Consider the following 14956-nt stretch of genomic DNA (forward strand, 5'->3'; position numbering starts at 1 on the left):
TTTTTTTTTAAAATACGGGGTTTTTCTGAATCCGTTGGGTTTGCCGACGGCCACTCCCCCCGATTTCCGTTGCGTGCATGCCGGCGCTGAGGCGCCACTATCCGATCGCGGGCGCCAAAAAACCTGGGGCAATTCACCGCAAATCGGAATAATTCGGGTAACCCGACGAAAATGTGCGATTCGGGCCCTCAGTAAATGACCCCCAGTATTTTATATTGTACTGGAAAGCTGAAAATAAATCCAAATGACGTAAAATTGATGAGAAAATACAACTGCGCCATATTCTTGTGGGCTCTAACTTTACAGCTTTTACTGAGCAATCCAGATGACACTTTTACTTCATTTATTGGGACAGTGCCATCACATAGATTCTAAAAGGTTTCAAAACATGAAAACCAATTGTACAAAAAAAACTTCATTTTGCCATATTGCCATTTTGCCCATTTTTAAAAAATCTGCCCTGTGTCACTATAAGTGGTTATAACTTTGGAACGCTTCAACATATCAAAGTGATTTTGAAATTGTTTTCTTGGGACACTTTGTACTTAATGTTAGTTGAAAAATGATGCTGGAATGTTTTGCATTTATTTATGAAAAAAAAACAGAAATTTGGTGTAAATTTGGAAAAATTCTCGATTTTCGACATTGAAAATGTTCTACTTTTTCAACACATAGTCATAACAGGAAAAATACTTGTCTGCTATATGTTGACTTGGTTTTTTATGCATCCTCTCATTTTTTTAGGAGGTTATGGAGCTTTGAACTTTAGGTGCAATTTTTTCACATTTTCATAAAAAACACAAAATCATACTATTGAGGGACCTGCTCAGATTTCAAGTCACTTTGAGAGGCCTAAATAATAGCAATTGTTAACTTTGTTTGCTCCATATAATGTTCCCAATACCTTTGCCCTTACTGAAGATGGTTGGGTGTCGTGTATTCTCTTGGTACACATGCGCACTCTGATAGCGGGCCCGAACTTCTGGTACATGGTGATGCACTTCTCATGCGTGCCGCACGTTTTCCGGAACTCCGATCACGCTCCCGCCAAGCACACACACCTGTTCCATCGGTATAGATTTTAAGGTAAGAACTACTACTATTGGCCCTTTTTTCTTACATGGGCGGTCCATCCTGGGTATATATGCCATCCACAGGCCACACCACAGCACAACCCCTTGAGGAAATGACGGCGAACCGTATGTTGGGGTGCTGAGGTGATGGTCTTGGAATTCATTTATTGCTGGTAGGCACTTTATGTATACAACACCCTTATGGGCAAAGATACTGGGGCTCATTTACTCAGGGTCTGCGGAGTAAATTTTTTTCGGCGGGTTTCTCGACAATTTCCAATTAATGTCGCATTTAACAGGGGTTTTTGGTGCACGTGATCAGATTTTGGAGCATAAGCGCTGCCTTTCACGCGCCAATGCGCAGGATTTAACATCGTAAATTGTGTCGCAAGACATGCACTTACATACACTGGGAAGAAGAAGGTGAACTCTGGCGGACCTCAGCGGGGAAGCAACAGATGCAGGATCTCGGGCGCACAATGTTTGTGAATCGGGCCGGACTTCATCTTTGTCGGACCGTCCGGATCGGGGATCACGACAGGACCGGGTAAGTTAATGTGCCCCACTGTCTGGACTTTTTTGCATATTTAGCTCTCTGTACTTACTTCTATGCCCATTGTATATATGCCCATTTTTGTCTATGGGTTCGGTCTGGTATTGGAGCTCAGCTTTATTCACGTGAATGCTGCAATACCAGATGTAAAATAAGAGCCTTTACTTTCATCTTGTACAACTACTTTGAGGTTTATTCTTTCAATAAACATGGTTTTATCATCTTAAAGAACTTTAAATTGAGGTTAAAGAATACTACAGAGAGAGAGGGCCTTTGAATAGTGGCAGTGTTGAGAAGAACATCTCAGGTGTCATCTGGGCTAAGAGTCTTGGTCATTGTTCCTCAACGCCTCTGAAGCCCTTATTCTTCAGGAAAAGAGGATTCAGCTTTGAAAGCGCAGACAATGCTCGGTGATCAGACTCTGTAATTTCCTCCATGTAATGATATCATTTCAATACTTTTTTTTTCTGGCTCGATGAGATGAATTTTACTGAAAAAGTGCAAATTACTGATTATTTCATCTTGAAAGGGGTCGTGAGCTGTTACCTTGATATCTCAAGAGCGGCTTTTGTTTGCATTGTCAGCTAGTTTGCCAATTACCAGACCTAATATGCAATTATCTGCATAGATTTGTCATGGATTTGTATGCACCTTTATGATGAAGAATAATGATAAAGTAAAAAATGATTTCTAGATATGTCATGGGTTAATCAGGAACTGGTATGACAACTCTGGGGTTCCTGAGGACAAACCCATTAAATGTATTTAAACTTATATTTAAGTCTTTTTATTTTTGCAGATTCTGTTCGGGTATTAAAATGTGCTTCAAAGCTGATTCTGTCTGTGGAGGAAACTTTATTTGAACTTCAGGAGTTTGGAAAGAGGCCTACAAAGTTAGATCTTGTTGTCCACCTTTGCCAAAACTCATGTTCCTCATGTTTCCAGTTTAATTGGAAAGTACCTGAGGGCCTAGGACAGGGAGCAGAGTAAAAAAGTGTTCAACCTGAAGAGTCTTACTTCCTAAGGATGGAAAATGTCAGTGCTGAAGATCACTGTTCCAGCTCCTGTTACCACTAAGACCACTGATTGGCAACAGGCACATGAAACCAACACTTTCGGATCATTTAACAAAACGTGACCAATGGCCAAACCACTGGAGCAGGTACCCTTTAATTTCTCATTTTTGAAAAGTTTGTTGTAATAGGTTATCTGATAGATATGGGTACCAGAGGTTGGACCTATGTGTATAATAGTTGTCCCCTAGCCAAGCCTTCATTCTGGTTGTGCAGACTAAATCCAGGTGAGAGTGCTGCCTCTATGCTACTTAAACCAGATCTCTTTGCATGGGTTATAGTTGCAAATTGGGATCTCTGTGCCTTTCCGAAGTGTTGTGGGTGTTGTCTGTGATGGGGTCAACAGTGTCCACCTTTGTGATTTCTGGGGAGGAGTTGAATCTGGTGTAATTTAAGGATAAAGTGGTAGACAGTAGTGCCAGACAAACTTGATATCCAACCAACTTAGTTCTTTTTAAAGGAAGCTCCAAGTAACATTTGGTCGACCATCATAGAATTGGGTTAGTGGACGCTGTCAAGACCTGGCAATTTTTTGTAAATGATGTGTAAGGTCAGATTGTCTATCACCCCAGTCTTGGAGCTTCTCTGTTCCACCAGAGAAACGGGTTCTAAAGCTCAGTCTCCATGAACCTCCATAAAACGGTCCGTAAGAACATTCAAATTGTTGAACTTCTTAGAGTCATTACTGCATTGAAGCTTACGCCCACTGGAGGAATCTCTGGTACTTCATAGACAATCCTCCCTTGATTCCACCATCAAAAAGTTCAACTATTTAAATGTGAATTATCAAGTGACTAGACTCCAAAGGACATTAGAACAGTCAATAAACATGAAATGTCTGGTTCACAAGTCCACTGATCTCACTGTTGATTAGTTAGTTGGTGCTTGTAACTTAGAATTATAAAATGTTGTAACTAAACTAAAACAATTTTGTTAATCTGGAAGTTAAGTTCTGTACTGGTAAAAATAGGAATTTTCTAATATTCTACAGACGCTAATAACACCTGCACAGTTTCTTGTGAGTTTTTTTCAGATCTCAAATTAGATTTTGGATTGATGGATCTGTCAAAACTGAGCCTCCTCCATGGAACTTCTGTAACTTCATATCTGCAATAATTAGGAAAAACATATTCTTCAATCTCCTATAATGTAAGAAAATAAAAAGTCAAAATTCTTTAAAGTATATTAATAGACATATGACAGAGGTGTCTAAGACAGATGGAAAGTTACCCTAGAGGTAGAGGTGTTGGTTCTGCCATACAAATCTGTATGTGAGAAGGTTTACACAATGACAGCTGACTACAAGGTTCCCTAGATGGTATTACCAGTAAGTGTTCAATTTACATACAGTGCCTCTGCAGGAGAAGTAAGGCATTGCATAAAGCCTATTAAAAAGATCTATGGACTATGTATTGCATGGAAATGTTAGGTCCTCAAGACTGGAAGATGCTCTTTATAAATACTTCTTACTCCAGTTAATGGATAAGGAACCCTCTTTTAAACTAATAACATCAAAGAACATGGATGTATCAGAATCAGCTGGAAGATCTTGAGACAAAACTCATTCGATCAATGCTGATTTTAGCAAATTATCAAATGTCCTTAGCAATGTCCAGACATTTGCACGGAAAGCCTCAAGTGTATGACCAGCAGAAGACTGATTTTAGATGTTGTGTCCATGAAATAAAGACTATTGCCCATTCCTATACTTGAATAATAGTTTGGGTTCAAGATAGTAGTCCCACAGGGGGGCAGTGACTCACAACATTAAAGATGGCCACAATGTTGAGTCTGGGTCTACGCACAATGGGGCAAATTTACTTACCCGATCCCGTCATGATCCCCGATCTGGATGGTCCGACGAAGATGAAGTCCGGCGCGATTCACATAGCTTGTGCGCCCGATTTCCTGCATCCCCTTTGAAGTGCGCCGGAGTTCACCTTCTTCTTCCCGGTGTATGTGAGAGCATGTCTTGCAACACAATTTGAATTTGAAATCTCGCACGTAGTCTGAATCCGTCGTAGTCCGACGGCCACGGCACCTGATTTGCATTGCATAATTGCATGATTGCACCAAAATCCGATCGGGTGCACCAAAAAACCCTGCTGAATGTGGCACAAATCAGAAATCGTTGGGAAACCCGACGAAAATGCGATCCCCGGACCCTTAGTAAATGAGCCCCAATGTTCAGTCCAGAAAATATGTCCGACATACCATTAGTATTTTATTAACTCAACGTGGCCTGAACCCCATGTTTATAATCAGCCTAAGCGTAACTTCCCAGAACTTCACATTTATCCATATGGAATATTTGAAAGTTTCATGTTTTCTGGCATGGCCTCCTTACAAAATTAATGGTCCATGCTAAGTGCTGAAAATTAATGGAATTTCTCAAATGAACATCTGCCTTTGTATAAATTATAGACAAGGCGATAATTAAACAAGGTGCAGATTGTAGCGTCCCTCCCGTTATGTTCACACAAGCCCACCACCAGTGATGGAATCGTGACAACGCGTTCCAACCACATGTAAGACATTTATGTACTAATATATTCAGTACAATACACAATGGATTCCATTCCCTCCACAACTTATTAGTCGTGTTTTCACATAAGGGATCATTAGGTTATCAGGTGGTGAAGCATCTCCATCTGATATTTTTTTAGTGCTGACTTTCTATTTCTTTCTATTTTCTTTCTTTCTATTCTTGACTTTATAAAGATTTGAATTCTTGAAAAAGAACTTTCACTGCCAGGCAACTTTTTCTTGAAGGTGTTAGAAATAAATACATTTTTTAATACATTGTTTTACCAAAATGGCTTACCGCATATATTCCCGAATATAAGTCGACCCAAGTATAAGCTGAGGTACCTAATTGTAACACAAAAAAATAGGAAAACCAATTGACCCGAGTATAAGCCGAGGGTGGGAAATGCATTGGTCATAGTCTCCCCAGTATATAGCCAGCAGCCCCCAGTATGTAGCCAGATCTTACCCCCTAGTATAAAACCAGTAGCCCTCTGCCCCTAGTATGTAGCCAGCAGCCCCCATGTATATAGCCAGTGCCTGCCCCTTGTATATAGCAATCAGCCCCCCAGTGTATACCCAGTGCAAGCCAGTTCCTGCCCCTCAGTATATAGCCAGTGTATGCCCACCAGTATATAGCTAGTGCCTGCCCCCCAGTATACAGCCAGTGCCTGCCCCCCAGTATACAGCCAGTGCCTGCCCCCCAGTATACAGCCAGTGCCTGCCCCCCAGTATACAGCCAGTGCCTGCCCCCCAGTATACAGCCAGTGCCTGCCCCCCAGTATACAGCCAGTGCCTGCCCCCCAGTATACAGCCAGTGCCTGCCCCCCAGTATACAGCCAGTGCCTGCCCCCCAGTATACAGCCAGTGCCTGCCCCCCAGTATACAGCCAGTGCCTGCCCCCCAGTATACAGCCAGTGCCTGCCCCCCAGTATACAGCCAGTGCCTGCCCCCCAGTATACAGCCAGTGCCTGTCCCCCAGTATACAGCCAGTGCCTGTCCCCCAGTATACAGCCAGTGCCTGTCCCCCAGTATACAGCCAGTGCCTGTCCCCCAGTATACAGCCAGTGCCTGTCCCCCAGTATACAGCCAGTGCCTGTCCCCCAGTATACAGCCAGTGCCTGTCCCCCAGTATACAGCCAGTGCCTGTCCCCCAGTATACAGCCAGTGCCTGTCCCCCAGTATACAGCCAGTGCCTGTCCCCCAGTATACAGCCAGTGCCTGTCCCCCAGTATACAGCCAGTGCCTGTCCCCCAGTATACAGCCAGTGCCTGTCCCCCAGTATACAGCCAGTGCCTGTCCCCCAGTATACAGCCAGTGCCTGTCCCCCAGTATACAGCCAGTGCCTGTCCCCCAGTATACAGCCAGTGCCTGTCCCCCAGTATACAGCCAGTGCCTGTCCCCCAGTATACAGCCAGTGCCTGTCCCCCAGTATACAGCCAGTGCCTGTCCCCCAGTATACAGCCAGTGCCTGTCCCCCAGTATACAGCCAGTGCCTGTCCCCCAGTATACAGCCAGTGCCTGTCCCCCAGTATACAGCCAGTGCCTGTCCCCCAGTATACAGCCAGTGCCTGTCCCCCAGTATACAGCCAGTGCCTGTCCCCCAGTATACAGCCAGTGCCTGTCCCCCAGTATACAGCCAGTGCCTGTCCCCCAGTATACAGCCAGTGCCTGTCCCCCAGTATACAGCCAGTGCCTGTCCCCCAGTATACAGCCAGTGCCTGTCCCCCAGTATACAGCCAGTGCCTGTCCCCCAGTATACAGCCAGTGCCTGTCCCCCAGTATACAGCCAGTGCCTGTCCCCCAGTATACAGCCAGTGCATGCCCCCAGTATATAGCCAGGGTATGCCCCCAGTATATAGCCAGGGTATGCCCCCCAGTATATAGCCAGCGCATGCCCCCAATAATAGCGAGTGCCTGACCCTCAGTATATAGCTGGTGCCTGCCCCCCAGTATATAGCCGGTGCCTGCCCCCCCAGTAATAGGCAGTGCCTGCCCCCAAGTATGTAGCCAGTGCCTGCCCCTCAGTATTTAGCCAGTGCCTGGACGCCCCCGTATATATAGCCAGTGCCTGCACGCCCCCGTATATATAGCCAGTGCCTGCACGCCCCCGTATATATAGCCAGTGCCTGCACGCCCCCGTATATATAGCCAGTGCCTGCACGCCCCCGTATATATAGCCAGTGCCTGCACTCCCCCGAATATATAGCCAGTGCCTGCACTCCCCTGTATATAGCCAGTGCTTGCTGCCCCCCATATATAGCCAGTTAATCCCCCCACCCCATCCCTTATATTTAGCCAGCAGTGCCTCAAAACCTCAAAAAAACTCTGTACTTACCTTTCCGACGTCCCCACAGGTCTTCAGCTTCAGCTAGTCTTCAGCTCCTCTCGCGGTCCCGTCGCATACAACATGATGTCAGCCACTTGCTGACATTACAGTGTGTGCCGATGGTGGCGCACACACAATGATGTCGGTAAGCGGCTGACATCACGGTGTATGGGATAGGATTGCAAGGGGGGACAAAGCTGAAGAGAAGACCTGCGGGGGCGTTGGAAACATAAGTACAGAGGTTAGGGAATTTACAATTAATAAAACAAATAGGTAAGTGGACAAGGCCTCTTTAAGGAAACTACAAAGCAAAGAATTTGTATAACTATCACATTTCGGTTCACAATCTACAAAAACATATTTTTTTTAATAAAATTGTATTTAAGGTCTCCATAAAGCAGTACTTGAATGCAAGTCACATGATAACCACCACTTTAACTGACTTACCGATGGTTGAGTTCTGTAATTTGTAGTTGTGCTTTCACCTCACCCAATCACACATTCATCATCCATCAACATCAGCAGATTTGTCGACCAGAACAAGACTGGCTTATAAGAGAGAACTCTTGGAGGACGGCGCAGATGGCGTGAAAGCAATCGGAATATGTAGTTTTGACTTATTTTCCATGTCAGACACAGTTCTTTTCTTTATCAATGTAGGTCTACAGCAGCTTAATAGAACAAATCAAAGACCTTCATGATGAATACTAATAAGGACACAACATTGCAAGTGCAGTTGGAGGCGAACTATTGAGAAAGTCAACTTTCTTCTCTGAACAATTAGACAATGTCATAAGGTCAGTCTATGCAAATTAAAGGCGCAAATGAATGGAAGGTCTTCAGAATAATTTAACAACCAGTGAAAACATATTTCCTCACTAGAGGAAGCAGTAGATACTAATACACCCTCCAATTCATCCTCAAATTTGCTGCCAGGCTTATCCATCTCGCACCACTTTTCTCGTCTCCCTCTTCTCTATCCCGGTCTCTCCACTGGTTATCCATTACACAACAAATCCAGTTACCAAAGAAGCCCTAACCATGACTTACAAAGCCTCTCCAAATAGCTCCGACCTAATCAGCCAATACAATCCTACATAATCCATGATCCTCACAAGACCTTCTGTTTCGCTCTCCTACTAACGCTCTTCTCCCAACTGTCTCCAGGACTTTTCCTGTGCATCCAATCTATTATGATACTCTTTACCAAAACACCTAAGACTGTCCCCTTCCAACCTTTCAATCAGCACAACATAATTAATGATACTTTAAATAACAACACGCTGGGGAGACACTGCTTTTGGAAAACAAAGTTGTCATGTTCTTTTTAATCCTGGACATCCTCTTCAAATAAATTAATTAATTGTGGATTAATTTATTATTAAAAATAATATTACCCTACCGTATATACTTGAGTATAAGCCGACCCAAGTATAAGCCAAGGCCCCTAATTTTACCACAAAAACCTGGTAAAACCTATATTTTTTGTACTCCAGTACAAGCCGTGTTTGGGTTTTCTGCACATTTTTTGTGCTGAAAAACTAGGCTTATACTCGAGTATATATGGTAATTTATAGTTGAGTGTTGTACAGATTTCAGCTGTATGCAGATTTTGTTTTTCCTGTCGTTGCAAGGAGATGTTGGCAATCTTTACAATGAAGGGATACAGTCAATCCTACTGTATGCTCTTACAGTGGGATACATACTCTGGTTCAGCACTTTCCCCCTGGAGGTGGGAGGAGGAACATCAACAGGTCTCCAGATCGATTTGCTTGCCCATATTTGAAAACTTATATCACAATGGAAACTCCCACCGCATGCACTCAGTAGAGGCCAAGGATGGATACCATACAGTTGCATCTGTCCCCTTCTAATGGCCTCCACTGATTATATCGAGTATACACTTAGTATACTACTCCTTTCAGACGAAAGCAGGATAGAAAAAGCGCAGTCTGTTTCCTGCTAGATGTGACATATGCTGAGCAGATTGGGGCGAAAACAATGCTTTTGTGTGCCAGTATAAGTCTATGGAAATGTTCAGCGTACACGGCAGGAGCTTTTCTGGTGTATAATATTAACAAATTCCAAAAAAACAGCGTATGAATATAACCTTTGATTTCTTATGGCTGATTTCTTATATCATTAGCGGGTCCAAAACTTTCAACGGCAGCCGTGGTTATATTGTAAAAGTAAAAGTTTTCTTTCGGTTTCATAGATTTTTTTTTTTTTACATTGGCATTTGAACTGACCATGATGAACACAATTCCTTGGCTTGTTCTTCATCATTAGAATTGAAATGGGCCCGGCCTGTCTGCAATATATGGACGCGCCCTTCCTTACCTACTCTATAGTAAAGCGCCACCATCTGTACCCGAGTGGCTTAATAAAATAGACCAAATCTGTCGGCTAGAGGAGAAAGTTAGTGGATCAGATAGAAAACATGGTACTTTCATGAAATTATGGAAGCTTTGGCGCCATGTACAGAACATAGGAGATAAGGTCAAACCAGTAAGACAAAGAGGAACCATACCCATAGACACTACTGTACTATCTGTGTGTATATTTGGTATTCTGGAAATCTGAGGATTGTATCTGTATGAAATCCGATTTTACCGATTTTGGTTCAATAAAGTTATTTTTTAAAATAAAAAAAAGTGAGTAGAGCAAGCTGCGGTAAATAGCACAGTCTATGTAGATAATAATGGGGGAATGGTCATCAAACACTAATGGTCTATTGTACGTGATGAGCAGACCCGAGCTTTGTAAATTCGGGTCTCCTGGACATGACCCCAAATTTCTAATAATGGCTTAAATCCCCCTACATTAATGCCCGGGATTGAAGCTGGCACCAATCAGGCCGGCTTAACCCAGGAGCCAGCACTAGCATAGGAGCCACCATTTTGGGGAGCATGTTGCTCCCTGCTGATGTCATCTGGAGCACCAATCCTCCCCATAATGGCAATACTTCTGACCCGAGTAATTGAAATGCCTCTGGCTACTTTGCCCACGGCATTTAAACAGTTACCACCCAAAATCAGTGCTTGGCAGGTGCCAAACCCAGACAGGGTTTTAAAATTTGGGTCATCCAATATCCAATTTTGATCGGTCCGCTTGTCACTACTTATCGTAAACATAGGTCATTAAAGTTTTTGAGGACGTTATTTGCTCTTCAGTCATTTGCTTGTGATCCCATACAATTTTTACTTTTTTATAATAACCAGCATTAATGCACTAGCAGGGACAAGTTTCCAGGCTGGAAATATTTGTTTCATCACCTCAGCAGCATTTTCCGGTGACTTATCTTCCTTGATGCATGAGGTCCAACTAATGTCAGAGATTTACATAAAATAATTCACCAAGCCGTAGTGTTAGAATGTCAAGTTCCCGCCTTACGGGTTGTTGGCAGCGTCTATAACCCATCACTCTGCCGCTCCGGGGAATTGAATGTATTGTAAGCTGTGATTTATTTGATAACAGAACAGAAAATAATTTAGGATATTTCAGGGAACTTAGATCATTTTACACGGGGAGGTACAACCAAGTGATTGGGGTCACGCTCCATCATTTCCAAAGCGAGATGTTAGTTACTGGAGATATCAATTTTACCTTGTGATTAGAATAATTTGGGGAGATTTTACATGATTCTTTTCTGTAACAATTAGTTAATTAGCAAAACTCAATTTCAGTAGAAATTTAAGCTTAGTCTTTTCTCAGAAATGTTTCTTTTATACAGAACCAAGTGCCATGTACTTCTGTCACAGTGAACTGAATGGAGCCAAAGTGCAATACCAGGAAAATTCCATAGACAGATGTCGTCCTAGTTTTTTTTGGGGAAAAAAACAGCGGATGGTTTATTTTTCTAGTCCCGAACTCCTTTATTATGCAGCCTTACTTATTCAGAGCTGTTACAATTGTTACGACATTGGTCACAGTTGGTCTGTTGTTCTTCTTTGAAGTTGGAATTCTGGAGGGAACATTGATCCAAGGATTGTTCTGTTTGCAACATTTGAATTCAGAAAATACATTTTCCCCTAAAATAGAATCATTGGTTTCTGTCCTATAGAGGTTCTGGTTTACTCTAGATTAAGCCCACCTCCATACCAAGGTGCATTTATGGACCTGTGCTCCGTAGTTTGTGGCCCATCTGCAATCCTTGTATCTCAATGGGTCCACATATGGCGGCCACAGTCCCGTGATCAAGCTATCTGCCCCAGCTGCAGATTTGAGAGAAAGTCTGAGAAACAAATTTTAGAGCAGGTCTGCAATTTTTTTTTTTTTTTTGGGGGGGGGGGGGGAGGGGGGGTTTTGGCTCATTAAAATACATTGGACTGTGTGTAAGCCTTTGAAATAGCAGGTAGCCCATGGTATAAACGACATTCATGTAACCTAATGCTGTCGAAATATAGATTCATCTTCATGGACTTCATGGTCATATTTATTATACGCCGGCACGATTGCCCCATACATAAAGAGGCTTCAGAGGCCCTGATAAATATGCCCCCATGTCTTCATGCCAGATAACTGGCATTATAAATCCTCCCCATTCTGTCCTAGTACATGAAGGAAGATCCCAACCCAGACCATCACCACATACCTGCACATACAAGAATGGTGAAGTCCCGATCCCATAAATAGGGATTAGGGGTAGGTTAAAGCCAAGATTCACACAACTCATTGCCGGTTACAATTTATATGCAGAGGATGAAATCCTAGTACAGAAGCAAGACAGTCCTAGGGTGACCCTGACAGTGTTATAAGATCATCAGTCCCAGAAATTACCGTATTTTTCGGACTATAAGGCGCACCGGATTATAAGGCTCACCTTCAATAAATGCCTGCTAAACCGTCTAGGTTCATATATAAGGTGCACCGGACTATAAAGTGCACCTGATTATAAGGATGAATGACCAGCAGGTGGCAGACCTATGCACAGTTCAAGGCAGCTGTTGTCTGTAAGTGCGGTTCACATATAAGGCGCACTGGACTATAAGGCGCACCTTTGATTTCTGAGAAAATCAAAGGATTCTTTGTGTGCCTTATACGGTACAGTCACTAAGGAGCCACTACGGGTGTGTCGGGGCAGAGAGGGGACAGGGAGCAGGGCCATGAACGTCTGGCCTCCCAGATTTACTACAGTCTCCAGAGAAAAAAGTGGAGACTATAGCAAAAAAATATACCAGTTCAGACCTGGTCTACAGGGGCGAACTGACAGAGTTTGCACCTGTACTTACTAAGAGGTATTTACCTATACACCTTTCTGCCCCCCTTAGTCGTCCTATGGTGCAGTAAAGGTTTGAGAATTTTTAACTTGAAAAGCCGAATTGTAAATCCAATATTCCTGTATTCCCAGACTGTGAGTTTTTTGTTAATCTTATTTAGCGATTTACACTGGCAGCTGAAATCGTGGCGGAGCGTTGCCCGGGCTTGATCACACCCCTGGGTATATATCGTGAATGCATTACTATTTCTTCTGCAGATTTGCAATTAAGTTCAGCAAACATTCTCTGTATTTTCTTTACCTTTTGTTATATTGCTTTATTTCTGATCCTTTTTTTAACAGAGAATTTGGGCAATAAACATTCACCGAATCGTTTTCCTAAGGGTTTCAGGACGTATTTGCTATAATTTTATGCTTATTTTTTTTCGGCTTTCAGCAAATCGAATCAGAATATTTATGTGAAATATAAGAATGAAATAAGTGAATGTAGGCTGACACCGGCTTTATCCTGCTGCTCTGACATTTATCATCTGCCCAAACTAATAACTGAGGTTATTGAGGAGCTATTCTTAGGAAGTTGTGTTTCATATTTTCCTACTGTGGGATGAGCTTTGCGCTTTATTTCTGATGCGCTATGATAATTCTTCCTGCCAAATTATGACAACTAATCCATCAAGAGGAAAAGAGAATAATGATGATTTTTATTATACGGGAGGGGTTTATACACAGCTGTGGGGAAAGGTGCATTATATGAACTTTACCAGGATATCCTCTCTTGGTGGAGAAATTGGACTCCTACATTTTTGGAGTCTTTTTAGACTTTGCATAGTCAAAGTGCATAGAAATATGGCAATAATTTTTCAGGATAAGGTAAGGAAAACATTGGGGCACATTTACTAAGGGTCCGAATCGCGTTTTTCAGTCGTGTCTTCCGAATTTTCCGCTTTGCGCCATTTTGCGCCAAATTGCACCAGGTTTTTGGCACATGCAATCGGATTGGGTCGCATCGGCGCCGGCTTGCAAGTGACGAAAAAAGGGGGGCGTAGCCATCGGAAAACCCGACGGATTTGGAGAAATCGCACTATTTTAAAAAAAAAAGTGTTGCTTGACCCACACTTACATGCACCAGGAAGAGGATGGTGAACTCCGGCGGACCTTCCCGGACCTCGGCGCAGCAGCGACACCTAGTAGATATCGGGCGCACGACCTTAGTGAATCGCCGGAAGACCTGAATCCTCGTTGGAGAACGCGGTGCTGGATCGCGAATGGACCCACTAAGTAAATGTGCCCCATTGCCTCTTAGCTTACGTGGCGTTTGCCCCACATTTATGTTTATGTGGCATTTGCGTCGCTTTTATGCTAACGTGACAGTTGCGGTGCGTTACCGCTTACGCAGAATTTCTGTTTATGTCGAGTTTGCGGTGTGTTTTAGCTTTTTACGTGCTGTTTACCTTTGTGTCACATTTACACTTCGCACCGCTTTTGCTGCATTTGCACTTATGTTGAATTTGACTCGTATTTATACTTACGTGGTGCTTGCGTTTACATTTCATTTACACTTCTGTGCCATCACGTTTTGCGTTTATGTTTGAATTTGTCACGATTACGTGCCGTTTGCATTTATATCCTGTTTGCATCACGCTTACACTTATGTATAGTTTGCATTTATGTCTCGTTTGGGCTTACTTTTACGTGGCGTTTGCGTTTCCTTTTACATTGCATGAGTGTTTTTAATGCATTTGCGTATACACTATGCTCACATTTCCAGTGTTTGCATCCTCGTCGCATTGCAATTTGTAACATCGCATTTTTTGTAAACACGGTGTAAACGCAATGTCAACAAAATATTAGCAGAATGTGTGTGAACATAACCTGTAGATGAACATCACCACTCACTACTGACAGTATCAGAGAAGATTAGCATAACACAGGCCCCCAGCTCCTCCTTGCTGACCAAACATAGATCACAATGGTCAGATAGTGGGACTATTATCTCCGTAACCGTGGGGGCTAGACGAAAAATTTAAAGTGTCCCTGAATCTGTGTAGCAGTCCCTACATGATGGTATGATAATCTCCACATGAGTGTGGTGGTGAAAGGTCTTCTTTAACATCAAGCATGACTTTCAGGAAGCCTAACAAGAATATATATTCCAAAAGTCAATGGCTTCACATGTACGTAAGT

The sequence above is a fragment of the Engystomops pustulosus genome, chromosome 10, assembly GCF_040894005.1.
Source record: "Engystomops pustulosus chromosome 10, aEngPut4.maternal, whole genome shotgun sequence".
Lineage (NCBI taxonomy): Eukaryota > Metazoa > Chordata > Amphibia > Anura > Leptodactylidae > Engystomops > Engystomops pustulosus.